At 36.9% G+C, this 27,132-nt stretch overlaps 1 protein-coding gene across 3 annotated transcripts in view; it reads left to right on the plus strand.

Annotated features, from left to right (window-relative positions):
- Window positions 1-10,481: 10,481 nt before the first annotated feature.
- shq1 (SHQ1, H/ACA ribonucleoprotein assembly factor) overlaps window positions 10,482-27,132 on the plus strand; it is a 215,566-nt gene continuing 198,915 nt past the window's right edge. The window contains exon 1 of one of the 3 annotated variants that reach the window (XM_039771568.1): window positions 10,482-10,814. The gene's annotated coding sequence lies outside the window, so the exon portion shown is untranslated. The remainder of the gene's footprint in view (window positions 10,815-27,132) is intronic. The other 2 variants (XM_039771567.1, XM_039771566.1) reach the window with 2 other exon arrangements.

Genomic DNA, 27,132 nt, shown 5'->3' on the forward strand with positions numbered 1-27,132 from the left:
TACTAAAGTCAATTGCTAATATATTCTTATAATATTTTTGCTAATGCCTGCATTTACTAAGATTTTCTCTTCATGCATTAGGTCAGCGTGACCCTGCCTATAGTAAAAACCTTTCGTTGCCTTTCTGCTGATTCATCAGTCCAGCTGCTCTCAGAGGCCTCTTCTCTATGTTATCTCTTCCTAGCCTTGAATCACAGGTGTTCTCAAACTCTTATCCTGTCCAAAACTGGTCTCGGTGTATCAATTAGCTGTTCTTTTCTTTACTTTGGAAATTTTTATGTAAGCCTATAAAATAATGCAATATAACTGATTTTTAGTTAAATATTTGCTAGACCTATCGTATTTGCTTTTATATTCTAATTTATGCTTAATCTAATGTTTTACAAGCTTTTAATGACTTTTTATGACTTTATATGCTAATTTGCTATTATCTTACGCTAATAAAAAATTTTCCTTCTACACTAATAACTCCAATGTGAATTGTAGGGCATATGAGAACATGACAGCAACCATTAAGAAGGGTATCAGGGAGGCTAAAAGGCAGTTGAAGAGGAATATTGCAGATAAGGTGAGAGATAACCCAAAGAGATTCTTTCAGCATTTTAATAATAAAAGACCAGTCAGGGAGAAGGTGAAGTGCATCAGAAACAGTAAAGTGGAATCAAAATATACAAGGAAACAGGAGAGGCTCTAAACGTGCATTTCTCTGAAGCACAAGTATTTGGAAAACCTTCAAGTCATAATAGAAACTACTAAGTAGGTACTGTGTGATTTAGAAATTGGAAAGGGGGAAGTACTGCTTAGATTAAAATCAAACAAATTACCAGGACCAGATCATATTTATACTTGAGTTCTTAAGGAAGTTAGCACATACATATATAAACACTTGACACAATTTTTAGGAAGTCACTGCAAAATGAGGAAATTCCAAAGAACTGGAAAATTAAAATTTCCTGTTATATAAAAAGGGTGAATGGGCAGATCCAAGTAACTATAAGCAAGTAAATGTAACATGCATCACAGGAATGTTAATGGAAGGAATTATTAAGGAGAAGATTGAAAAACACTTGGCAAAAACAGGAGTTTTACTGAGCAGTCAGCATAGGTTCAGATGAAGGAGGTTGTGTTTTAACATGCTGGAATTCTATGAGGAAAAAACAAAGGACACCATAAAAGTGGAACATATGATAATATTTATCTTGACTTTCAGAAATAATTTTATACGGTACCACATGACAGGTTGGACATCAAATTAAAAGAAGTGGGAGTTCAGGTTATAGTATGTAGATGGGTGTAAAACTGGGTCAAACACAGGGCCATGGTGTGCGAAACCTTATCAGAATTGGGGGGATATTAAGAGTGGTGTTCCACAGGGGGCAGCACTAGGGTGGCTGGCATTTTTAAAATATATATAAATGATTTGGATACTAACATAAATAACAAGCTGATTAAGTTTGTAGATGATTCAAAGCTTGGTTGATTGGCTGGTAATCTAGAATCTGTCGAACTGTTACAGAGGGACTTAGAAAGCATACAAGCTTGGGCAGATTTGTGGCAGATGAAATTTAATGTAATTAAATGTAACGTATTAAATGTAGGAAGTATTAATGTTAGGTTTGAATACACCATGGGAGGTCTGAAAATTGAGAGAAGGATTTCGGAATCATAGCGGACTCCACACTATCAATTTCCAGACTGTGTTCAGAAGCCATTAAGATGGCTAACAGAATGTTGGGTTATATAGCACAATGTGTAGAGTATGAGTCAAAGGAGGTTATGCTTGTGCTTTATAACACACTGGTGAGGCCTTTTCTGGAGTACTGTGTGCAATCTTGGTCGCCATAATACAAAAAAGACATAGTAGTGCATGAAAAGGTCCAGAGGAAATTGTCTAGGGTCATTCCAGGGTACAGGGTATGAGTTATGATGAAAAATTAAAGAAACAGAGCCTTTTTAGGTTAAGCTAATGAGATTGAGAGGTGACATGATTGAAGTGTTTAAAATTATGAAGGGAATTAGTACAGTGGAGTGTGTTTCTTAAAATGGGTTCAATAAGAACTTGGGGACACAGTTGGAAAAATGTTAAGGGTACATTTCAGGGTACAAGTTTTTCTGCACACGGAGAATCATAGACACATGGAATACATTACCAAGTAATATGGTTGATATTAGGACTTTATGGTCCTTCAAAACTAGATTTCAAGTTATTTTTGAAGAATTAAGTGGATAGCACTGACGAGCTTTATTAGGCTGAACAGCCTGTTCTTGTCTAGATTGTTCTGATGTTCCAAATATCTGCAACTTTCCTAACATGGTATCCATTTCAGCTTGCATACTGAGTAAGCAGATCCACAGTTGATGCCATTTCCCAGGTGTTACACACCACTGTTTCTCACGTGGAAATGTAAAAATAGATATGTGATGCTATTGGTTATTGATTTTAACTCAGCCTTCAACACAATTGTCCACACCTGGTTTTTGGCTTCACCCTATGCACATGAATCCTGAACTTTTTGTCTGCCAGACCCCAAGTAGTCAGGGTGAAAACACACTTCCAGCTCCATTACACTGAACATAGGCAAAGAGTGTGTTCTTAGTCCCCTGCTGTATTCACTACGTACACATGATTATATAACCAGGTGCAGCTCAAAACACCATTTTACAATTTGCTGATGATACAGCTGCTTCTTTAAGAACAACAACAAAAAGCCCTACCTACACAAAGTTGCTGACCTGTCAATACGATGCCATGAAAGCCATCTGTCTATCAACATCAGCAAAGCAAAATAGGTCATAGTATATTTCACTAGGCAGAACAAAAAGTGAAGAATTGAGTGCATACCTCTGTTCATTGATAGTATTACAGTGGAGAGGGTTGAGCGTTTCAGATACTTGAGAATCAACATGTGATTTAGCATGTTCCATACACAAACAAACACATTCTGGTGAGAAAGACATACAACACCTTTATCATTTAAAATGACTGAAGGAGTTCACATGTCAAAAAGAGCGAGTCCTGAAGTCCTTCTATGACGTGGCTTTTGAAAGCAGACTGGCAGGATGTATCATTGCCTGGCATTGAAACGGTTCAAAAAAAGGACCACATAGCACTGCAAAGCGTTTTTTTGGTCACCTGAGCACATCATGGAGATATCACTGCCATACCTACAGGACTTATACAGTATATAGAAGGTAGCGAGGATCATGAAAGATTCCTCTCACTCTTTCTACAGCCAGTTAAATGGTTAAGATTTGGTTTGTGTATGTGTTGCCTCAATTCAAGAATGGAAAGACTGAGAAAGAGCTTCATTCATGAAAATAACTACTGTAATGGTAATATTGTGAGACATTCCTCAAAATTGTAAAAAGTTATATATTTATATGTTTTATTTACTATTTAACAAGTATCATACCTCTATCTGCACCTTTTAATGTTTCTGTCTATTTTTAATATATACTTTTTAATTTAATTGCACAGTATAGGCTGCTGACTAAGCTCCATTTCACTTTATAACCTTGAGTGTATGTGACAAATAAATAAAATATGGAATCTTGGATTAACAAATGCAAAGCATTAGTTTGTTCTGACAACTTTGAGTTGCAGATAGGAAAAGTTTGACACGTTATTATGTAGGCACCTTTCATATTGTCTGATCCTTTACAGACATTGAATTTATTGCTTGAAAAGACATAATTTAGAAAGCCCATGTTAGTCATGTTCAAAATTATAGAAATGCCTAGAGGTGGTGTGACTGGGAGGAACACCCTTCCTGATCTGAAAATTGCGAGATGTTCCTATTCACAAGCAGTTTTCCAGATGATGAATGTTTTGATTATTAAAAATTTTTGGAAATTCATCACATCAGCATTGCATGATACAATGACTTGTAGGTCATATTTGACTGATTCTTGGAAATGACTACACACTGACAGATAAATCACAGTCTTAAACAATCATGAGTGAAAGCAGTTGTTAACATTTGGAGATGCACATACATTGCCTCATCTTTTCCATTCATTGTCTACCCATTATGACAGTGGAAAGATAAAGATGTCTATTTAAATATGCCTATTTTAAAAATGGTATATGATATAGAGACATTGGTTGTGTCTTAGATTAATAGCTCTCATTGCAGCTCATTGCCTCTACCCTGTATGTTAATGATTTTATTTTTTACCTTTAAAATGTATACAATCTGTATACAATCAATACAAAAGTATACGATCTGCATGTGACCAATACCAAGTGAAATACTGTATTCGAATACTGTCTGTTCTTGCTATTATTATTGCTAAATGTATTTAATTATAATTTTGAATAATTTCAAATTAAAGAATTGTCCATCAGAAACATTGGTTATGTTTTTATAGAATCTATTTAAAAAATGTTAAAGTAATAATTTCAAAGGTACACAAATTTACAAAACAACAGCCAAAAATGGTGGCACGAGTTGCATTGACTTGAAACCAAATCCAATACACACTATCACGTTCCCTGATAAATTGTGGTCTGTTGAACTAGCACTTCATTTTAAGTACAGAAGCATACTTTACTATCTGTTGTGGGACATCCAGTAAATTTAGTCTTGATGCAAACCTTAAATTACTTGATAACCAAAAAATAAGGTGTATAATTAGACCAAGGGATAAAAACCAGACCCTCACCAGGGGCATCTGTAATAGAAATTTATGTCAAATTAAAACAAAAAATATATCACCAGTTTAGAAAGAAGCATGCAATTTTAAATGCTGCTTATTGAACATTTGCTCTCTTGGCAGTGAAGCTGTTTTGGTAAATGATATTATATTAAGTACAAAATCGGATCTGTGTCTTCTCACTTAAACCTGGCTTAGTAAATCTGACACTGTTCCCCTAGCTGAGGCGTCGCCAGAAGGATACTCGTTCCTTCATAAGTCTAGAGATTCTGGTCGAGGAGATGGCCTTGGAATAATTCATTGTAACAAAATGCAAATCACGTCTTAAAATTTAGGCGACTTTACATACTTTGAGGCATTAATTTTAAATACTAAAACAAATTCCAACGCAACAGACCACCAGGACCATATTCATTGTTCATGACTGAATTAAGCAACCTTTTATCTGATTTGGCTATAAATTATGATCACGTAGTACTGATGGGGGATTTTAATGTACACATTGATGTGGAAACTGACCATTTTGGCAAATGTTTTACTTATTTTTTAAATTCAGTAGGATTTTGTCAGAATGTCAAAGGTCCAAATCATAATCATAACCACACATTAGATTTAATTATAACTTACAAATTTGAAATTCAAAATTTTAATATTACTCCATTAAATGAAGTTATTTCTGATTACTACTTAATTACATTTGATTCAGTCCTGCCCTTGCTTAACAACAAAGCTACATGTCTTTCAAATTGCATGGACAGAGAGTGTTAAAAAATATAAAAAAGCTCACTTTAAAGCTCGCTCAGAATACTATTCAACAATAATAGATAGCAATAATAAAAATCCTTGGGTACTGTTTAGAACAGTGGCTAAATTAACAAATGGAAATTCAGATCTACAGTGCAAAATACCAACAGATATTAGTAGTACAGACTTTATGAACTTCTTCAATGAGAAAATTAAAAATATAAGATCCCAGATCTCAGCATCACAGTACAAACCAAATACTAGCTTAGCAGACCCTGTCTCACATTGCATTCAGTACTTTAGTAATTTAATCCTGTAAAAAAGCAGGACGTCTTAACTTTAATTTTTAAAATGAAGCCCACTACTTGTTCCCTAAATCCAGTGCCAACAAAACTAGTAAAAAGTGCAATGGATGTTCTTCCAGCGCCTATTCTAACCATTATCAATAGTTCTTTATTGCATGGCACAGTACCTGATGCACTAAAATTGTCAGTCATTAAACCATTACTTAAAAGTCAGACCTAGACCCACACATACTAAATAATTATAGGCCTATTTCAAATTTACCTTTCTCTCTAAAATACTAGAAAAAGTAGTCACCAATCAGCTTCAGTCACACCTTACGCATTACAATTTATTTGAGAAATTCCAGTCTGGTTTCGCACTGGTCATAGTACAGAAACGCACTAACCGGGTTGTAAATGACATTCTGATATCCTCTGATGAAGGAAACTCCACTGTAATTATGTTGTTAGACTTAAGTGCAGCATTTGACACCATTGACCATTCTATTTTACTGCACAGGCTAGAAAATGATGTTGGGCTTACAGGCACTGTGCTCGCTTGGTTTAGTTCTTATTTATCAAATCGATTCCAATATGTACAGAAATGTGCTGACAGTACTCCATCATTATACACAGAAGTGAGATATGGTGTCCTGCAGGGCTCAGTACTGGGACCTTTACTGTTTTCACTTTACATGCTTCCACTGGGATCTATCATTAGGAAACATAATGTTAATTTTCACTCGTATGCAGATGACACCCAGTTATACCTTTCATTTAGATCAAATGAAGTTTCTCCGATGTTGTCTTTAATTAGTTGTGTTAGTGAATTAAAGGAGTGGATGGATGAGAACTACTTGTCTTTAAACACAGATAAAACAGAGATGTTAATTGTTGGAGGGAATGACGCTGATCACAACAATATTCTGTTATCATTTAACTCAGTTGGAATCACCATTAATTTTACTGAATCAGCCCGCAATCTAGGAGTTATCTTTGACTCTAGCATGTCATTTAAAGCGCATATTACAAAGTTGTCCAAATCATGTTTCTTCCATCTTAAAAATGTTGGGAAATTAAGGCTTTCTAAATAAACAGGATTCTGAGAAATTAATTCATGCATTTATTTCTAGTAGGATTGACTACTGCAATGCGGTGTTCACTGGATGTTCAAACTGTTCTTTATACAGCCTCCAGTTAATCCAAAATGCTGCTGCAAGAATTATTACAAGAACAAGAAAATATGAACACATAACTCCAGTTCTTAAATCCTTACACTGGCTTGTGAGGTAAGTTTAGGGCAGATTTCAAAATCCTTCTTTTAACATGTAAAGCATTAAATAACCAAAGTCCGGCTTACTTGTCTGAACTTATCATGACTTACAAACCACAGCGCACATTAAGATCTCAAGATGCCGGACTGCTTATGATTCCAAGGATTAACAAAATAACAGTGGGAGGTCGAACTTTTAGTTACAAGGTCCCTAAACTGTGGAATGGTCTGCCTGCTATTATAAGAGATGCCCCTTTAGTCTCAGCTTTTAAATCCCGGCTGAAGACTCACTACTTCAGTTTAGCATATCCTGACTAGAGCTGCTGATTAACTGTACAGACTGCATCTCTGTTGTTAGTCATTAGCACTAAAACATAAGTAACATGATAGTTATAATTGGATACTAACCCTCACCTATTCTGTTTCTCTTCTCGACTCAAATGTGGCACTTGGTGCCACGGCCCACCTGCCAAGTTGTTTTGCCTGCCTTAGGTAAAGTCATCCCTGATGGAGGATCGCAGGAATCGTGGGAAAGAGGGGTCCTTTCGTTGGATCAGCACTATTTCAGCTTTGGAATTGCCAAATGGGGGAGGCAACTTGATGGATGAGGTCTCTAGGACTCTAAACAAATCCAAATCATATTATGTGATATCATCTACTGTTACATTCTACTCCATACTTCTAAAATTTTTATTTTTATACTGTATTGAGGATTTGTTTTGTTCTGTGTATTGTACTGTATTGTATTGACCGCCTTCTTTTTGACACCCACTGCACGCCCAACCTACCTGGAAAGAGGTCTCTTTTCGAACAGCCTTTCCCAAAGTTTCTTCCATTTTTTCCCTACAAGCGTTTTTTTGGGAGTTTTTTCTTGTTTTCTTAGGGAGTCAAGGCTGGGGGGCTGTCCTTAGGCAGGGCCTGTTAAAGCCCATTGCAGCACTTCTTGTGTGACTTTGGGCTATACAAAAAATAAATTGTATTGTATTGTACAAATGATCTGTTGAGGCAGAGGATGTGAGCTTCCTTTAATTGTGGCTGCCGGGTGGACAGAAATTGACTTATATTAAATAACCAGCAAGGATACACAGCACTGTCTAGAGTAAAATTAAATGCAGGTGTAAAATCAAACCCAAAGTGTCACTGAGTATACCCAACTATGCAGCACCTATGCCAAGTTCAAAAAGTGCTTACTAGGGGCATGTCCCTATTTAAACACAGGTGCAGTCAAATTTTGGAACAAAACTTGCCTTGTAGTCATCCCCTGTTCAGATGAGAGTCTACAGAATGTGGATTTGCATGCCATACAACAAAAAAACACATTCTACTTTATATTTTAGAATAGAAGGTTTACTCTTTATTGAAGTAATCCTTCTTAAAGGCTAAAAGATTTGCCTTTTCTTTACAGTGAACAAGAATTCAAAAGATGAGAACTCTACATATGAACATACCACACAAATTGGTCACAAATTAATCAGGAGACACTCAACATCAGTGTTTTCTGTATACTGCCTCTATGAGAAATAAATTAACCAAGACAAACATACTAAAATGCTTTCACCTTTACATGCAGAGGCACCATAACCATATTATCTATAGTGAGATTAAGAACCTCATTACAACAGCATGGGATACAGCTGTGAGGTAATCTCATATGTGGTGCTAGTGTCAAAGGTCATATTTGTGCATACACTTACAAGGGCCAGTATTGTTTAGCACCGGCAGTTAACCTAATGCACATGTTTCAAGGTGAAAGTATAGAAAGGATAACCTAAATACACGAAAAAAGCACCAAGGACTTGGCACACACTCCACAAATGATGGAGAGTGGGCAAACAATATAAAACCTAATAGACAATTAAATGGATAATAACTACCTGCTGAGCAGCACGGTGGCGCAGAGCACTGTAGCACTGCTGCCTCGCTGTAAGGAGACCTGAGTTCGCTTCCCGGGTCCTCCCTGCGTGGAGTTTGCATGTTCTCCCTGTGTCTTCATTGGTTTCCTCCAGGTGCTCTGGTTTTCTCCCACAGTCCAAAGACATGAAGGTTAGGTGCACTGGCGATTCTAAATTGTCCCTAATGTATGCTTGGTTTGTGTGTGTGTGTGTGTGTGTGCGTGCGTGCGCTCTGCGGTGGGCTGGCGCCCTGTTTTGCCTAATATTGGCTCCAGCAGACCCCTGTGACACTGTGTTAGGATATAGCGGGTTGGAAAATGACTGACTATCTACCCTAAATAAAGCATTACCTGACATTTAGGGAACAGTCCGTAGTTCAATTGTATTACGTTGCAGTTCAAGTTCTCAAATTGTACCCTCTTTCTGTTTTTAATTATGCAGTTTTGTCTTAGAGCCTGTTTTTCTTCTGGCTTTTCTACCAGTAATAACTGCATGAATAGTTTTCAACAAATTCTTACTACTAATATTTATGAAATTAAACCTTATTCATGGTAAGTGGAAGCTGGAGCAATTTTATAAAGAATAAAAAAACAGAAGGACGGAGTAAGGATCACAGAACAGTTTACTGGAACAGTTGTAACAGCAAAAATGAACGTCTTTGAACTATTTACAACTTCCTATAGATCTCTCATTGTTCTGGCCCTGAGAGGCGCGGTTAAAGAAAAATAAAAAACAGAAAAAACGCCGATTTAGTAACGCAACGACAACTTCCTTCACGAACCCTCTCTTCCCGAGCCCCAACCCTGCTCCCGTCCCCTCTGTTCTGGGTACCCCATACCCCACCCACCCCAGAGGGGTATCCCCCCCCCGCGCTTTCTGCGTCAATTATACTGCCGCTGTCAGTCCTCCGCGCTGTACTCCGCCCTCCTTCAAACGGATCCAACAGTCACTCCCAAGGGCCTTCAACCTGACTGGGACGTTACAATATTAAATGCATATTCATATAGTAACACAAAAATTACTGCAGTATTTAGCTAAAGAGTATGTATGAAGCACACAGTGTAGCATAGAGCCTAAATCACTAAAACGTATTTAAACAATCGATTTACATTATGAACTTAAAGATATTGTCCAAAAAACAATATAATAATAAACTGTATTTTTTATTATTATTTTAAATTTCATTGAAAAATGTCTTAATGTAATATAAAACAAATGATAAAATTATGATTTCCTTATAAAGCAGTATTCCATAATATACACGATAAATAGGGCAATGACGTCCACGATTAATCAAACACATAATGTTCACTTTCACCTTTCCTGTCAGTTATTTCAACGCTTTTTTCTCCAGAGGGCAACATATTTAAGTTGTTTTAACTTTTCTTCACATTGACAGCCATGCCGGGGAGATATTAATATGATTTGCCATAGACTTCTTTCTCTTGCGGAGATGTAAAAATGAAGGAACTAACTGTTAAAATAATATGGAATATTGTACGAGTAGATGGCATTTATGCATAAAAGTGAGAGCGATGAACTGGCATTTTTTTTGCAGATTATTTTTACATCATGGTAGCTAGTGGCACTGAACGTAATGGCAGGAATCATCTCAAGAGAGGGCGCCGGTCAATCGCTTGACACACATTGGCCATTTGAGAAGCTTAATCCCTTCGTTGTTAGAAAAAGGAAGGACATGCAGTACATCCGCTGTTTTAAACAGATGGGTACGGGGATCAGTTGGAGTCTGTGTAAACTGTATACATTTGCCGGATTTCATGATTAAATGGCGCTGGTTCTGCAACCCTTTTACCGTACCGCACGAAAGAACTAAATATCACTGGCTGGTTTATAAGGGTTTAAAATTTTCCATATGCGCGTTTACTGTGGCTACTACGGTACACTCATGGCTGCATTTCACGCGTGTATCTGAAGTTCTGGAGGATTTCACCGACTAGAAACGAGGTAACTTTTACTCAAAATGCGTCGTTTAAACATTTTTTGAAAATCCTGTATTACTTACATTTGTTTTCAGCGTATAATATATATATAGCCTAAATACATGAAACGATAAGGAGGTTTTGGCCTTGTTCCTGCAGTTTAGACTGCACGGTGACGCTTAATTGAAGATGCGTGATACAGAAGCATATGACCGGCATCCTAGGTCTCTCTGGATACACTACGGCTTTAAGCTTTGTGTTGCTTCGTGTACTGCTTTTTTTATTTTAAACTATTTCATTGTTACGCAGTTCACGCTTTCGATTTCACGTTTCTTGTCCCGCAGGCCCAGTGTTCTGTTTTGCCGCTTTGAGCAGACCTCAAGTGTAAAGAGTTTGTTAAATTGTCAAGTACTTTGTGGTTTTGTTTAAACAGTATCCTTCCAATTTTGTAAAGGGTCGTCTTGCGTTAGGAGGGAGTGATTGTTGACGTAATGCGTTTTAAAGTTATTATACCGGCTTTGTAATCTCTACAACCTTTATAACCTCTAGCCTAAATAAAACCGATACAATTTAGAACATTGTTGAACTTTTTGTAAGTACGAATACAACATCAAAGGTATTTCGTTAAATTTATGCATTTTAACAATTTTTTTTTTCTTCGCATTCCTCCATATAAAGTACTTACATTACCTTTTCATTTACTTCCGTTACTGTCATGTATTGCCACAAAAAACAGTCCTGTCTCATTTTCTCTTTGCTTTGTACACTCCAACTATAAAATAACAGCAGGTCATGTCACTTACAGGAATTCTCAGATGGTTCTTCACTTACATGTTGTATTGATAAGGGGATGAGACGGAGTATAGGAGTCAGGTGGAGAAGTAACTTTCTTGGTGCAAAGAGAATTTTCTGCATCTTATCAAAGTGTTTTACACAATTGAACAAAAGGAAGTTAATAGAAACCATAAATAAGATTGTGCAATAATATTGCACATTATGTAACAAAGAAAAAGGTAAGGTCCAGTGGCCAGGAGGGGAGGGGGAAAAAACCTCCAATTAGGCTGGAGGACTGGTTTTGGAACACAGTGGAACTATATAAGAAAGAGCAGAGCAGGCCCTTCTTCTTCAGGGGACTACTTTCCTTTAATATGGGAAGTGACATCCTTCACATTTTACTCAGCGATGTCCTGTGCGATTTTTCTATGTTATGCTGGGTTGGTAACATCATTTCAAGAGAAGCCCACCAAATCAACAAGCTAATTAAAAGGACAGTCTTGGTTATGGTACGCACTCTGAAACGACCTGGAGGTATAAGCAAAAGGGGAGAATTAAAACATTGAGAACTTTTAGCCAGCACATTATTGAGCAAATGTGTGTCAAGAAACACTACTAGGGCTCCTTTATTCCAACAGCAATATGCCTGCATAATGCCTCACTGGTACTGCGACTGCCAAGTCAGAAGTTTTATTTAAAGTCATTTTGGTGTGTGTTCATACCATAATGCGAGTATCTATCTATCTATCTATCTATCTATAATTGTACCTTGTATGATACGCTACCGTTTTAAATCACCTGTAGCTCGCAAACCATTTCACCCATTGACCTGAAATTTGGTACACATATACTACGTGGTATCCGCTTTCGGGGTGATGGTTTTTATTACTCTTTTTATTTTTATCTTATTGTTGAATCAACTCTCGGCAGCACGCAGCAGAGCGGCCGTGCAGCACATGCGTACATGCATCGTTCTCATTCCCTACCACCTTCGCGGTCACTTCCCCAACCTCTTTAATCATTCTTGAGGCAGATTGTGGCTCTTAAGTGAAAAATTAAGAAAAGCGTACTAAGTAATTAAACTGCATAATATTTAAACTAATAAATAATAACAATAAAATAATAGTGCAACTTCCAGTAATAATACATACTATTACTTCAAGACTTCAAGCCCAGGTGCATTACACAATATTCACCAAATAAAAATAAAATAAAACAAGTGCAACTTGGTGATGACATCTTTACCAACTGAACCATCATTTAGGCAAATTGCATTAATATGTACCTTGCTTCAAGCTAAGCTATATACATAAGTAATAAACTGCAACTTGCATTTATAATGCTATTTGTGGTATAGCCCTGTGGAATCGTATTAGGGAAACAGTGAAGAAAAAAAAATACAGGCACAGGGAAGAAAAAAACAAACCATATGTTGAGAATAAATTCAACATGTTGACTTTATTCTCGACATTTCCTCTTTTAATTTTGACACTTATGTCGAGATAAAAGTCGACATTTCCACTTTATTCTCATAGTTTATTTTATAATTAAAGTAGAATGTCGTTAACTAAACTTCATCCTAAATTCAATGTTAAATTTACTAGATTTTTCTTAAACGCCGTCATAAGTTAATGTAGCGTATTAAATACTTTGTGTTAAGTGTTCCCCAACCCAGTTGTTAATCACTACGCTTCTTATACTGACTTCCTCCACACTAAGAGAATCCACAGAATCCATTCACTTTATGATATTCCTGCTCTCTGAAAATTTAGAATGCTAAGATGTATACTTGATATCATTTTCATGATGAAATGCATTAAAGCATGTATTAAACATGCACAGTAGTGTGGTGGTAGTGCTGCTCCCTCGCAGTAAGGGGTCCCCAGGTGTACGTTCAGTGTAGAGAACATTATGACAGGTGTGACGAGGCTCCAAAAAACTGGATGTATGAATGGGTATCACACAGGTTTAACTTAAATATTGTGTAAATGTTGGGTTCGTGATCTGGTGGTTGGAGACATGAACCCAGTATTCAATGGATGTTTTTATGTTCTTTCTTTATTGCATGCGTGCTGTCTGTCTGTCTGATGTACCAAACCCTTAGCTCCTTCCTTTTTCTTTCTCTATCTAACTAATCACCACACGATAAACGTCTTTGTGAAATTAAAAGTAGTTATAAACCTAACCCATGGAGTGTTCAGAACTTTAAAAAATCTTCGCTATACATGTTTAATTATGCCATCCATTCAGGGTTGCTCCCATCCCAGCATGCATCGTGTGCGAGGCAGGAACAAATCCTGAACAGAGCGCCAGCTCATCACAGGGTGAATACAAACAAAACATACACTAGCAGGGTCAATATAGCATAACAAAACCCCACATCCTACATGACTTTGAAAGGAAACTGTAACACGCCGAGCAAACCCACCAGAAAAACATGCTAATTCAAAGCAGGGTACACCCAAGACTCCCTTGCTGCGAGGCAGCAATACAACCTCAACACCCGCCATGCTCCCACATGATTAATACATGCTTTAATGCATTTCATCATGAAAATTATATCAAGTATTTATCTTAGCATTCTAAATGTTCAGGGAGCAAGAATATCATGAAGTGAATGTATTCTGTGCAGCGATCGCTACCGGCACCTCCTCAGTACAAGAAGGAGTCAGTTTAAGAAGCGCGTACCGATTTAACATGGCTCGGGGAATACTTAACACAAAACATTTAATGTGCTATATAACTTATGATGGGGTTTTAGAAAATGTAGTAAATTAAATATTCATTTTACGATGAAGTTTAGTTTACAATATTGCAACCTTAATCTTGACATAAACGTCGAGAATAAAGTATAAATGTCGAATACAGTCAACATGTCAACACTATTACACAGTACCCAGGTACATTACACTGTATTGAAAAAAAAAAAAATAAAACAAGTACAACTTGGCTTGCAGTATTATCCAGTAGTATAGAAACAGTATTCACATATTTGAACATAATGGTCCACATCCGAACTTTTAAAACCAAAGTATCTCCAGGCAACGGACGCGACTCCTTTTTTTCGGCAAAAGTTCTGTGTTCGTCTGAAAAAAAAAAATTATATAGATATATACGTGTGTGTATGTGTGTGTATATATTCATATATATTCACATCCTCTCGTATTCATATATATACCTGTATATTCATATTCATATACATATGAAAATATGAGAGGATGTGGCAGATGTTTGCCAATAATCTATTATATAGTGATTCATATCTATCTATCTTATATTGTAGAAGCTGTATAAATTTCATGGTGCTTTAAGTTTTATACTTTAAATGTATTTGTGAATTCTGTACATAATTCTTTGTTTTGCTGCAAGTTTTCTACTATATAGAGAAATAATTTTGAAACAGGTCAGTTATAAGCAGTGTTATGTAAAAAATGTGGATAATATCTCATGCATAAAGTATATCAAGAAGATGTAATTGTTAAGACAGCCAGAGCCTCATAAATGCACAAGGTCATGCTCCACAAAGCTGAATCATTCCTTACTATGAGGACAGTCACACATTCGGTTTTAATATTTATTTAGCCGAATCTGTATTTTTATGTGAGTACAATTGTATTTTATTTCAAAACATGTTAGTGCACTGCACTCAGTGGTGGACTTGCTATTTTTGGGATCCCGAAACCTGAACTGTTATGGGGGCCTCCTTGCAACTGCCAGTGAGGTCTGGGTAACCTGTGTTCTCTTCTTTAAAGAGGTTGTTCCATGACAGATCACCACAATTTTTTTTTTTTTTTTTATTAATATTTTTTAATACATGTTGGACCCCAACCCAATGTGCCTTGTCATTTTGATACATTTACTGGTTCCAAAGCCTTTCTTTGTTGCCTTTTAAACTATAGGCACATGCAATCTAACAGTTTTATTAGTGTTTTAAGGCTAGGACTTATAGTAACTGATCATCATAACCTATATATCTGTTTAAGGATAGTCTAGGACACCAAAGACAGATCAATGCAAGCTCAGAAGAATGTGAAAGCTCCATACACACAGTGGGTAGGCAAGATTTAAACCCAGTTTCTTGTAGTAGCACTTGCTCTCCAACAATTTTGTAATTTTGCTGTTTTGAAAAGCATTTGTGTGAAAATTTAAATCATGCATTCTAGTTTAAGTCTTTTTTTTTTTTGTGATTTTTGTGCTTTGCCTGTGAGGCTTTTGGAACATTGCAGGAAATATATTAATGTAAAAAAGTAATCATAATGTGCACACACATGTTAAAAAAGAAAAAGCATTTCTTTGGGTGTACTTTTTTACATGCATTTGTTCAAGGACCGCATGATATACAGTGAGTAGTGTGCCAAATTATCTGCACATCCCTACCCATATAAGTTATTATGTTGATAATCATAGTAGCCACTCAAGATTTTGTATAACTGCATTCATAGGGTCCTTCTGTTCATTTTGCTCATTGTATAATGTGAAATTAATCTTCCAATTGAAGCTATTTTTAAGTAAAGTAAATACTCTACAACAACAGCATTTATTTATATAGCACATTTTCATATGAATGATGTAACTCAAAGTGCTTTACATGATGACAAAAGAGAAAAAAGACTAAATAAGAAAATAGAATTAGGAAACACTAATTAACATAGAATAAAAGCAAGGTCCAATGGCCAGGGAGGACAGAAAAAAACATAAAAAAAAACTTCAGACGGCTGGAGAAAAAAATAAAATCTGCAGGGGTTCCAGGCCACGAGACCACCCAGCCCCCTCTAGGCATTCTGCCTAACATAAATGACCTCACAATCAGCCCTCATTGTATTCAGGGTTTACATGGAAGAAGTTGATGATGACGATCATGTGGATTTCTGGCCTTTAATCCATCAATGTAGGAACATCACGGTGCTTTGATTAGGTGATGGTGTTGTTGGTTCATTTTTAAGCCATCATAGGGATGGTATGATTAAGTTCAGAGTTATTGAAGAGCAAAAAAAAATCTTAACAGAATACATTCATGAATGAGTTGCTCACAACACAACTCACGATTTCAATTCGCAACAAATTACTGCTGCTGTTTTGCATAACGTGCCTTGCAAAATTTCATTGACCAGTTCTCTAAATTTTCCAAATAACAAATCCATTTTTTTTTTGTGATTTGTTCAGTTCACAGCACCTAAAGTCACTGTTTTTAGATACTGTTATTTTATGTTATAAACAATCTTCGCTCGCCAACCCCCGGGCCTGCGCTACTCACTAGCCTCTTTGCGGTTCTGCCACTTGCATATGGGGATGTGGATGTACAATTTAAACAGCTTTTTATTTTTATGGAAATTGTTACATATGCATCAATGCAACGTATAACTGCCTGTGATTGAATTTTGTTTCTTTCTATCTATTAAATAAAACGACTTTTTCAAATGTTTAGCTCTGAGATTTAATTGTCTTTGCAAAAGCTATTGTAACGGGAAACTGTTAACGTTTCAATATGAATGGCATATCAAGATATCCTTTGTTGTCTAATTTTATCTGCGGAAAATGTACTACATTACCTTTCTTGGATACATCCTTCTTTCTACAGTAATTTGTGTGGTGGAAGAACGGATGGTGTTAACGGTCGTAGATATTCTTCAGGATATTGTAAGTTGTTGTTTTCATCTTCCGCACGATCACCACCAACTGTTTCAGCATAGTCTATTGATACGCATTTAACCAATTTGCCGTGTTAGTGATCGACATTTTTGGTATTAATTTGTTTGACTTCCTCGTTTCTTGATGCTAGGATTGCCCGTGTACTCATTTTTTCTGTTGATAATCCTTCATGATGAAATTCTTCAATAAGATTTTGCATAATGCGTCTTCTTTAATTGGGATCTTAAAGTGAGGAAAATATTAAAATTTATAAGAGCTGAGAGCACAGGAAGTGTGTATGACAAAAGCATTCACGTGAATGAGAGGTGAGAGGACCATGGTCTTGTTTGAAAATGTTTGAGAGGAGGGCGTGACGTGAAAAAAATCTCAAGGCAAAAGTCTTGTCTCACGGGACTTCAACAAGATGAGACTTTTTGGAAGAGATATTTTGAAGGATTTTTTTATATAATAGAGAGAAATAAAAAATGGTTATAATTCAAATATGCTGTTTTCACAGTTTTTTAGTACAGGAGATCCAGGCAGTTACTTTAGATAGATAGATAGATACTTTATTAATCCCAAGGGGAAATTCACATAATCCAGCAGCAGTATACTGATACAAAGAAACAATATTAAATTAAATAGTAATAAAAATGAAAAAAATAAAATGAATGTTAGCATTTACTCCCCCGGGTGGAATTGAAGAGTCGCATAGTGTGGGGGAGGAACGATCTCCTCAGTCTGTCAGTGGAGCAAGATAGTGACAAAAGTCTGTCACTGAAGCTACTCCTCTGCCTGGAGATGACACTGTTAAGTGGATGCAGTGGATTCTTCATGATTGACAGGAGTTTGCTTAATGCCCGTCGCTCTGCCACAGATGTTAAATTGTCCAACTTTACTCCTTTACAATGAGTACTTCAATAAGAACACAGGGGCAGTTGTTAAGGGTAAATTTTGCACAGACATTAAAAATTTTTCTTAACTCAGAGAATCATAGACGCATGGAATAATTTATCAAGTAATATAGTAGAGAGTGGGATTGTAGGGAACCTTTAAAAGCATGACCTGATGAAGTGAATGATAATTGCTGATCTTTTTGTTGGGCTGAATCACCTATTATCAAAGTTTTTCCTATGTTCTGATTTAAGAATTGTAGTGATCAAGCATCATCTATAGCAAAATCACTTCTAGTGTTCAAAGCTTGTATATGCTTACCCTTAAAGGCATTAAAGCTTAACTGCTACAAAAGTTAGTTTTACAAAATATTAAAAGTGTTCGGAGTGGATGCTTCTGCAAACAGCATCTTTTTTGTAAGATTTATTTTACATAAAACCAAGTAAATTTTAAAAGACATTTTAATTTTCAGTTCTTTGAAACAAAAATAACATGAGAACAAATTTTCAGTATAAAATTAGTTATTCTTTAAAATTATACAAACGGTCGCGATCATCAGATATATGATTTATTTGTTTGTTTGCTTTTACAACTTTTTACTTTTTTTTAGTAAAAATGAATGCAATCTTGACTTTAATATTTTCCAAGTGGTATTTTCTTTACTTCCGCAATCTGGCTGTCTTCCAAGGTAAATCAAGAGTGGTGTCACAGTGTCTGTTGCTTGTAATATAACAAGTCAGTCAGTTCATACAATTGAAAATTCTTTAATATCTGGTTATTATCATGGCTTTAGCTGTATTGCTAAATATAGAAAATCAAAATATGAGCATAGTTACATCAAATTCTGTCCATTTGTGTTTAATTTATCATGAATAGTGTGGGAGATGCAAGACACTATTTCAGAAAGTTTTCTAGAAACATATGGTGGTAATAAAATTTCCTTTAGCTGTTTTTTGTTTCATTACAACTTAACTGCTCTATCTAATCATGAGTGATGTTATCATTTCTCATACAGCAATCATTTAAGCAACAGTGTGTCATTCATGGGTGGCATGGTGGCACAGTTAGCACTGCTGCCTTGCAACAAGGAGGCTGGAGTTTGTTTTGGGTGCTCTCTGTGTAGACTTTGCGTGTTCTCCATTTATCCACATGGGTTTTCTTTGGGTGCACTGGTTTCCTCTCACAGTCCATAGACATGCATATTAGGTGGATTAACGATGCTAAATTGCCCCATGATGTGTATATTTACCCTTCAGTGGCATCCTGTCTAGGGGCTGATCCTGCCTTGTGCCTGATGCTAGCTGGGATAAGCTTTTTGCTTCCATATAACCTTGCTATTGCTATGTGGGTTTAGAAAATGGATGGATGGACAGCGGGCATTTTGCTTTTTGGTTTCTCGTATTGGAGTGCTGAAAGTTTTGAATCCTGCAGATTGGAAAATATAAATAAATGAACTTTGTTAAACTTGAAGTAAGGTTACCTCTGTAATATTAATAGTATGATTATAAGGACTAAATGATCCATGTGAACTTTAGGGTTATATATCTTACAAGTGCACATCTTAGTGTAGTTTGCATATAAGAATTCATTATTGAAAGTTTTAAATTAAACTAAATTTATTTTTATTTTTAAATGCTGTTATTTAGCATTGATCAGGATGTTTACATGTTGTACCAGATAATGGTGATAAAATAGTAACTAGGTTCACAGACAATGCTGTCAATGTACCTGTCTCTGCACATCAGTATCTTTCTCGAGGTTCAATAAACTCTGGGTAGTAACTGACGAATGAAATTTCAACTGCAAGTGGCTGAAATAAGGTTCATGCACAGGGTTACTAGGCATAATTTCTGTGACAATGTTAGGAGCATGAAGACCTCTGCTTCTGTGGATCTAGAGGGGCTTCGTTAGGTGATTTGAGCATGTAGCAAGGATCCCTCCTAGTAGTCTCAGATGGTAACACAACATTAGAAAAAAATTGACAAAACAGGCCATTTGATTCAAGCGAGCTGCCTAATACCTCTAAAAAAATAATCAAATTAAGTTTTGAAGCCCCAAAAGTCCTACTGTCTGCCACACTGCTTGGTGATTTATTCCATGTGTTTATGGTTCTCTTGAGTAAAGAAGTTTCTAAGAAGTGTGAAATATATCCTTAATGAGCGTGTCCCCGTGTTCTTGTTGGAGAACTCAATTTAAAGTTAGAAACCCCATATAAAAAAACTTTTAACTGATAAGGTTCAACTCCTATATTTTCTCATAATGTATACCTTGCAGTCCTGAAATCCATGAAGTCACACTCCTCTGTACTTTTTCTAATACTTCTATGCCATTTTTATACACAGCACATTATATTGGGAGGAAAAAAAGGGGGGCAGACTTAGAACACAGTGAAGGAAACATACAGAATCAGAAAAGAATAATGTCTTATCTTGGTTACGCTGCCATTCAAATGTACCATTTCAAAAATTTTCAGTGCTGTGAGTGCCTTTGCTTGAAAATCCAGCAGATGGAGCAGTGAAAGGTTAAAGTAGTATTTATCTTCAACAAACCTGTATGTAAATATAGGTCTAGACTCGGTTATAATCATTTCTTAAATTATGGAATTTTGAGCTGAACACCATTTAGACTTGTATTGGTTTTAAACTGTTATTTTTCTGTAGTGTTTGAACATGATGTGTGCTTTTTGGGACTATATCCTCACATAGAAAATTCAAAATAAATGTCTTTTGGGGCACGGTGGCACAGTGGGTAGTGCTGCCACCTTGCAGTTAGGAGACCCGGGTTTGTTTTTCGGGTCCTCCCTGCGTGGAGTTTGCATGTTCTCCCCGTGTCTGCGTGGGTTTCCTCCGGGTACTCCGGTTTCCTCCCACAGTCCAAAGACATGCAGGTTAGGTGCATTGACATTTCTAAATTGTCCCTAGTATGTGCTTGATCTGTGTGTGTGCCCTGTGGTGGGCTGGCACCCTGCCCACGGTTTGTTTCCTGCCTTGTGCGCCGTGTTGGCTGGTATTCGCTCCAGCAGACCCCCGTGACCCTGTAGTTAGGCTATAGCGGGTTGGATAATGGATGGGTGGAAATTTCTTTTGTTAAAAATGCAAACAGTTATAATAATGCGTTGTCTTTAAGTGTCCCTTTCAAGCTATTCAAGGGCACATTACAAGATAAAACCATTAAATGGTTTCAACACTGTAGACAAATATTCTATGAAAATGTACACAACCAAATGTCATCCTTTCATAAATATTTTTTGCTTTAAATTGTTACTGTCTAATGTTTTATTCTTTTCTAATACACGTGATATAGTAGTAAGAACATGTTAATGATATAGAAAGACACTGATTAATTGTACTTGATAGTAGTAATATTAATATAAAAGTGTGCCTTCAAGCAACTAAAATATATCACAAGGGGTGGTTTTTAAAAACATTTTGACATTCTTTTTTATAAACTGTGTTGTCCTTACAGTAGTAATGGCTGATAAACTAATGTAATATATTGCCCTCAGATGCTTTTTGTCTCGTGCACACCTGGATATCAGGTATAATGGAAATTGACATGCATACCCTGCAAAACTAAAGGGTTATTTGCTCCCACCTTCCGTAAAGTCTTTATGCAAGTTTTTTTTTTTTTTAAACATCTTTCCTTTCACTACAGTATAAGTAATTAAACAATAGCAACAACAACAGTAATAATCCTGTAACACTGGAGGCACAATAAATAAAATAAAATAGTAGGCTTTGACTGCATTGCTAAAGGCTGATATAATTCAAAGTAAACTGTGACATTGTGCATTAATTTGATGGAGATTTTGCTTTATTTACTCTTGTGAGGTTGTAGCAAAAGTTAATCGTGGTTAAATGTTTAACACATCATTATACTTTGATTTAATTTTGCAGTTATATTAGTCAGTTTATTTCAGAGTCCCACATTAATTTATAAATTCATGGAGGGTGGCATGGTAATGTTTTGATTATATTGCAACATCACTAAGTTTCCTGTTATGTTGGTTGGATAAATAGAAAGTTACAGATAAACTGTATTGTTATTTTTCACCTCTGTATTATTTTTCAGTTAAATTTATTTTTCACTTCTATGACTTGGGTTAGGGCATTTTTGAGAAATGTGAAATGGAAAAATATCTACTATTTCAACCCATTTGCTATCAGTTTTCTAAAATGTCGTGCTTCATGTGCACCAGGGGTGTGGAAATCAAATTTGTTTCTACTTGTCCACGGACAAGTAAACTTAGAAAATCCACTTGTCCGCCAGTTAAATTCACTTGCCCATAAACAAATAACAAAAGTGAAAAATAGTTTATTTTTTCTGATCTCTTTTATTGATACCAAAACTGCCTTCCATTTTAAAACTGAAAAAAGTTCTTTCAGGAAGTAGTATTTTGCCACCTTGCTCTAGAACATTATATAAAAGATTCCCTTATTTTAACTGGCTAATAAACAATGCCTTCATTATAGCTACACTAGTTCTTTTTTATATATTACAGTTACATAACAGAACACTGTCCTGATTCATTTTTTGCCATGTTCTTCAGCTTTTGTCTTGCAACATCTTCTCCCCCAAGAATCGTTACTATCTCAGACAGCATGTGCTGAATGCTTTTCACTTCTGCTTGAGCTGAACTGCATGGTTCCTGGACTGATGGTCCTGCAGAAGTGGATGCTGGCGACTTTTCAGGTTTTTTACGAGTGATGTGCCTGTTGCCAGATGACAGCCAGAATTCCACAGCTGGTCGTGGGTCAAACTCTTCTATAGAAGCAGTATTGAACAGCCTAGCATAACGCTCAACCTCTGAGCATTCAGCTTTATAAAACGCTTTTTCAATTGAACCAACTTTTCCTACTTTTAGACTCATGTCTCTATCTGACGTACTAAACCCCCAGTTCCTATTCTTTTTCTTTCTGCACATAACCAATCACCACACGATAAACGTATTTGTGAAATTAAAACTATTTATAAGCTTAGACCTCTGAATGGATGGCATAATTAAACATGTATAACAAAATTTTTTTTTAAAGTTCTGAAAACTCTGAGGTCTAGGTTTATAACTAATTTTAATTTCACAAAGACGTTTATCGTGTGGTGATTGGTTATATGGAGAAAGACAAAGGATAGGAACTGGGGGTTTAGTACCTAAGATAGACACAGCAAACATGCAATAAAGAAAGCCTGCTCAGAAAAACATCCATTGAATTCTGCGTTCGTGTCTCCGACTTCCAGATCACGAACCCAACATTTACACAATATTTCAGTTAAACTTGTGCGATACCCATTCAAATATCCAGTTTTTTGGAGCCTCGTCACACCTGCCATAAACTTATCTACACTGAACATAGACCTGAGGACCCATTAATGCAAGGGAGCAATACTACAGCCACGCCACCGTGCCCCCGCCACCCATGTCTAATACATGCTTTAATGCATTTCATCGTGAAAAAGATATCAAGTATTTATCTTAGTATTCTGAATGTTCATGGAGCAGGAATATCATGAAGTCAATGTGCGGCGATTGCTGCCGGCGCTTCCTTAGTGCAATAGGAAGTCAGTTTAAGAAGCGCGCAGAGATTAACTGCTGGGTCGGGGAACACTTAATATAAAGCATTTAATGTGCTACATTAATTTATGATGGGGTTTGAGAAAATCTAGTAAATGAAACATTCATTTTAAGATGAAATTTAGTTTGCAACATTCTTCTGATAAAATAAACTACGAGAATAAAGTGGAAATGTCGACTTTAATCTCGACATTTACATTTTTTTTGTCTTCACTGTGTCCGCATTTTTTTCACCGAGGCCTTAGTACGCTCCCGTAGGTTTTTCAGGGCCTGTTGTGCCAGTTTTAATCAAGCAATGATCCATTTCTCATCCGCTATGCTACTTGTTTCAGTTTCAGCAACACGCATATAGCGAGAACAACGTGCTTACTGCACTGCATTATGGGTTACGCAGGTAATTCCTAATAACGTATTCGAAATTCCGCAAGATGGTACATTTCCAAAGAAGTAAATATTACCGATGCTGTCGGGGAAAAAAAATAATCACGTCTAAGTGAAGATTTTTATTGATATTTCATAACATTTGGAAACCGTTAGAATGTTTTCTTCTTTCTTTTTAATAAACAGACAGCACGAAACCAACTTGTTTTATATGAACAATTCTCTAATCAAAAACGATCTATAGACACCTCATCAAAATTGATGTCACGCAATAAATTTCTTAACTTCTCAATATATCACAACCTACGCGAACTCGCAAATTTCAGGGAAGATTTACTGCCTAACAAGCTTTATGTGGAGAAAACAATTGCATTGTTGGTGAAATGACCGCATTTTTATGTAGAAAAAATGAATTTTATCAATATTATATAAAAGTTATCGATTATAATGAAAAATCATCAAATTGCATCGTAATGTCGGCATGAAAAAAATGACCGCATCTCCAAGCATGTAAACAGTAGGGTAAAATACTTATGTAAGACCACAAGAGTGATTCCTCTTCGAAAAATCAGCCGTCATTTTGTAAACATTATTGAATAACAATTTGAGACATGAACAACATGCCTAAGTAGACTGTCTCCGCAAGAAGTGCGTACCCAAATGTTTAAAATTTGAAAGTTCTGGCAAAAATGTGCCCTGCACAGCACATATAATTCTTTTTTCTCCAGAAAATTGCACTTGTCCGCGGACAACTGAAACCAGAAAAACACGCTTGTCCGACGGTCAATTTACCCGTGTCGGACAAGTCAGGCGTTGGATTTCCGCACCCCTGCTGTGTATTTTTCTAAGAAAGTCTTGCAGAGTGGCTCCTCTTGTGTCCATGTTTTTGTGTACAGACATGCTCATAATGTCTCTGGCTTGCAGCAGTATCTATTTAGAATAACTCTTCTCACTTGATATTGTGTGCTGATGAACTCACAGATGTCCTTTACTATAAACTACTAGCAGGAGTACCCGGCGTTGCCCGGGAATCTATAATCGGTGAATGTCCCAAATGAAAGAAACAGCACATAGAAATGGAACAAACAATTTTCTGATGGACATTTTATTGTAAGTGCCTCCACTCTGGATTCTGTGTGGTGTGGTGTTTCAGACGCCCATGAAATAGACTTTCTTCTGGCATCTGAATTAGACCTTCCAATTGTAAGTCTTTTTTTCGGTGGCATGGGTATATTAGGGAAAAGCAGGACAATTATAATGCGTTACATGGTATTACATAGGGAATAAGCACCACAGTGAGATGAATTTACCTTATTTACAATAAGTTAGAAAGCAAACTAATAGCACCAGTAAGTCAGAAAGAGCAAAACTGAAATCATACTGTGAGTCGGAAAGTGAGCAAGTAGCACCACAATATATGGAAAGCCAGTGAGAAAGAGTAGCACTGAAACCATAATGGTGAAAAATGGTGGGAAGGGTGCTCTGTTTGTAAGGAGTGTCTGTGTTGAACCGTGCTGCCATCTAACGAATGTTGGCAAAGGTAACTACAGAGAGAAGTAACATATAACCGCTGCTGCGTGTGGGGAAAATAGTGGGGGAAGGATGCTGTCTTTTTAAGGCGAGTCTCTGTTCAAATGTGTGTGGTGTAGCGGGTCCACAGCTCACGACAAAAGAGCCACTTTTAAATAATCGCCGTGCTCGCGACTTAGCAAGGGGGCATGGTAGTGTGGCTGAAGTGGTTCCCCGGGTGGATTTGTGCTGCGGACGTTTCTCATCTAAGTGCACAGGTGAGAGATAGTCCGCTCCGTAATTGTTCCTGGGAACTGTTGATTGCCAAAGCTGCCATGTACATTATAAAGAGAAGCCCGAGACGGTTAAGGAAAGAAAGAAGAGAACAGAGGTTGTAGAGGAAAGCAAGAAGCTGTGAGAACAGAGAACGAGATAGCCGCTGAGGGAGAGCGAGTGAGTGAAGGTTCACAGCTGTGCAGGAAGCCTGGGTGTTTGGCCAACACCCGGGGAGTAGTAGTTGTGGTCGCTCACGCAGAGTTGCTTTTATGAAGGATGGGAGTGACCGGAAGGCAGCGGAGCCGGGACTTGGGACGTGGTGTCCCTAGCGTGAGAGCCTTGGTCATTGGGGAATCCCAAGTCACTGTTTGGTGGTGCCTACCGGAGCCAGGGATCGGAAAGGCGACCAACCAGTTAGGAGCAGAGAGAAGGCCAGCTGCAGGTAGAGCGACTCCCCTGCTTCCCCCATCTGGGCTTCTCAATAGGGGAGTCGCTGGTAAAAAGACACCGGGCTTATTGTTGTTTTTTAAAAGAATACCTCCTGTGTTATTTTAACCTTGTTGTTTTTAAGAAGACTTTTTTTTCAATTGTTTTTAATCTCCACATTTTCACTTGCTTTTATTGGATTATTTATTTATTGACTTTTGAAACACTGCACTCTTTATTTGAACACTTTGTTTTGTTGATTGTTTTTAAATAAAAGCACTTGACACTTTTGTACCATGCCCTTGCTATGTTGTTGCCTCACTGCTAAGCTCACCGGTGACCTTACCGACAGTGTTGGGTTAAAAGGGCTCCCAGAAGCTGAAAGTGAGCATGGAGCTGAACCCACATCGTCACAACGTGTTGCCATATAACGGATGTTGGCAAATGAAATACAGCAGTATCAGTGCGTGTGGGAGAGTGACACTTGGAAACGCGGGTGTGTAAGCCGGTTACACTTTCTGGGTTGTTCAGGTTTTACATCCATACGGCAGTTCTCCTTCACGTGATCAAAGCAGTCGGCCTTCTGATACTTGGACACTTCCTCCATCTCTTGGCAATTTAAAGAAACATGGGTAAAGAGCGACGCACAGCGGGGGAAGGATGCTGTCTTTTTAAGCATAGACATATATAGATAGATGCCACATTCACTGTCTTGCCTAGTCGACACGATATGCCCGCATGTCCCCCTTATTGCGAGTGGCAAAAGTTCAATTTAAACTAATACAGGTAGACGTGGAAACCGGGTTTTCTGATGAAAAAGCAATAACAGTATTGTTTACATACAACAGATTTTGGTGAAACGTTTAAATGCAATTATTTATATACA

Source organism: Polypterus senegalus, chromosome 12 (genome assembly GCF_016835505.1).
Source record: "Polypterus senegalus isolate Bchr_013 chromosome 12, ASM1683550v1, whole genome shotgun sequence".
NCBI classification, from domain to species: Eukaryota; Metazoa; Chordata; class Cladistia; order Polypteriformes; family Polypteridae; genus Polypterus; species Polypterus senegalus.